Source organism: Dasypus novemcinctus, chromosome X (assembly GCF_030445035.2).
Source record: "Dasypus novemcinctus isolate mDasNov1 chromosome X, mDasNov1.1.hap2, whole genome shotgun sequence".
In the NCBI taxonomy this organism is placed as follows: domain Eukaryota; kingdom Metazoa; phylum Chordata; class Mammalia; order Cingulata; family Dasypodidae; genus Dasypus; species Dasypus novemcinctus.
In genome coordinates, this window is record NC_080704.1 from 154,675,597 (window position 1) to 154,678,355 (window position 2,759).

At 43.7% G+C, this 2,759-nt stretch overlaps 1 pseudogene; it reads right to left on the minus strand.

Moving 5' to 3' along the window:
* Positions 1-359: 359 nt before the first annotated feature.
* LOC139436138 (nucleolin pseudogene) lies at positions 360-865 on the minus strand (annotated as a pseudogene).
* Between the last annotated feature and the right edge of the window lie 1,894 nt (positions 866-2,759).

Here is a 2,759-nt window from a genome sequence, read left to right on the forward strand (position 1 = left end):
CCCTGAAGCACCTAATGTAAAAAGAATAAAAAGAAGAGAAAGAAAGGGAAAAAAGGGACAAAAAGGAGGGGGAAAGCAAGCAAGGAAAAGAAAAAGAAAAAACAGAAAAAAGAAAAAAGAAAGAAAAAAGGGCCTCCTACCTTGCAAGCCCCCAAAACAACCTGCTCTGGCAAGACTCCAACCCCACTCAGCTGCCTCTTTTCAGAAGAGATTGTGAGGTGCACTCACTCAGACGCCATCTTGCCCTGCCTCCCAGATCATTTTTAGAAAAAAGGTCACCGATACTGGTTTTAATATAGAGATAGATTTGTTGAAGTCCAGGTTTCCAGCAAAAGGATTGAAAGTTCTGGTTGGTCCTATTTCTGTTTTCTAGTTCTTGGCTTTGGGAGCTGGTTTCACTTGAGCATTTCATTCTTTTGTTTTCCAGGTACTTCTTTGACAGGGTTTCCCTCCTCTTCCCCATTGTCTTCCTCCTCATCCTCCTCATCTTCATCATCTTTCTTTTCATCCTCATCATCTTCATTATAGCCCCTTTCATTTTCCTCACACTCAGCCATATTCTTGGCTTTCATTGGAGCAGATTTTGCAGGAACTTTCTTAGCTGTGGAAAATGTAGGTTCCATAGCTTCTTCCTCAAAGTCATCTTCCTCTTCACCTTTCTTGTCCTTGTTGTCTTTGTCATCTTTTTCCTCCTCCTCCTCCTTGTCCTCTGAGGTATTAGCTGCTACTGATTTCATCACCACTGGCTCATATTCTTCCTCATTCTCGTGATCTTCCACACCACTATCTTCCTTAATGGTACTGACATTCTTTGCTCCCTTAGCAGGGTGTTAGTCCCTACTTGCCAGGGGTTGCTACAGTTGCATTTCCCAGTGTGGCTCCCTTCTTGCCAGCTGTTGCTGTTACTTTGGCTAGTGTGACTGTCTTCTTGACCCACATGGCTGCTGACTTTTTGTCTGTGGTAACAGCAGGTATGCTTAAATGCAATCTTTTTTGCTGGGGAATCCACCACCTTATTTGCTGGAGGTGCATTTTTTTTGCTTTTTTCACTAAAGGATGTTATCCTCTTCTTCCTCTTCTCATGTTTATTCATCTTCAGTCTCTTCTACTTCCTTTGGGGAGGAGCCATACTCGGGTTCATCTTGATTTTTACCCCTCTTCACAAGATTTACCACGATGGTGGCTTGTGACTGCAGAGTGGGTGGCAGGTAATTGGCACAGATGAGCCCAGAGGAACCAATGTGACATTGACAGAGGCTGGCAGTTACTGAAGATCCTGGAGCACACATGCCTGGCTACCAGCTAGAGCATGAGACTGAGGCAAAAGAATGGAATTGAAAAAAACAGCTGTAATATAAATGGTTCACTTGTCATGATAGAAGGTGAAATATGTTTCTTTTTTTTTTCTATACCTATGCTAACCTCCTTATTTATTTTTCTATTTTAATTTTAATTCATTTTTTAAAAATATTACATTAAAAAAATATGAGGTCCCCATTCACCCCCCACTGCCCCCACCCCACCACTCCCCCCACAGCAACACTCTCCCCATCATCATGGCACATCCATTGGATTTGGTGAATACATCTCTGGTCATTGCTGCACCTTATGGTCAATGATCCACATTATAGCCCACACTCTTCCACATTCCATCCAGTGAGCCATGAGAGGATCTACAATGTCCGGTAATTGTCCCTGCAGCATCACCCAGGACAACTCCAAGTCCCAAAAATGCCTCCACATCCCATCTCTTCCTCCCATTCCCCACACTCAGCAGCCACCATGGCCACTTTTTCTACACCAATGCCACATTTTCTCAATTACTAACCACAATAGTTCATGAATAGAATATCAGTAAGTCCACTCTAATCCTTATTGTATTCCTCCATCCTGTGGACCTTGGATTGGTTGTGTCCATTCCCATCTATGTCAAGAGAGGGCTTAGATTCCATATGGATACTGGATGCAATCCTCCTGCTTTCAGTTGTAGGTACTCTTGGCTCCCTGGTGTGGTGGTTGACCTTCTTCACCTCTATGTTAGCTAAGTGGGGTAAGTCCAATAAACCAGAGTGTTGGAGCTGAAGTCTGTTGAGGCTCAGGGCCTGGCTATCATATTGTCAGTCCAGAGATTCAGATCCCCTAGATATATCTTAAACCCCAGCACCAACTACAATTCTGGTAAAGCAACAGGAAAGGCTTGTGAAAAGAGATCACATCTGAGTCCAGCTCCATCACACAGAAACACCAACTCTAAAGAAAGGCCAACTGACATGGCACTGAACTCCATCTGCCATGACCATAAAACCTGTGGGTCTCTGTAGCCCTCAGAAGAACCAATACCTGTGGTTGTAGCTACTTTATCTGTCTCTGAGACTCTACTCAGATGTGCATATGGGCAATTCTTCTGATAACCTCCAGACTCTTTTTTAGAGACTCATAGCCATATAAACTCATTTGTCCTTTCCATTTCCCCCTTGCTTTAGGTAAAAAAGCATTTTTATCTCCTTTTATTATATGTAGACAGAGATATTCTGCTGGTCCGAGTTGAACCTTTTATTCAAGGTCATTTTCTAGTTACGTCATCAGCTGGTACTTGGTAGTGATCCCTCAGGGCCAGGGAGGCTCATCCCCAGGTGTCATGTCCCATGCTGGGGGGGAGGCAGTGCGTTTACATGCTGAGTTTGGCTTCGAGACTGGCCACATTTGAGTAACATGGAGGCTCTAGGCCTTGTTCTTATTTCAGGTGTATAGGCTCACAA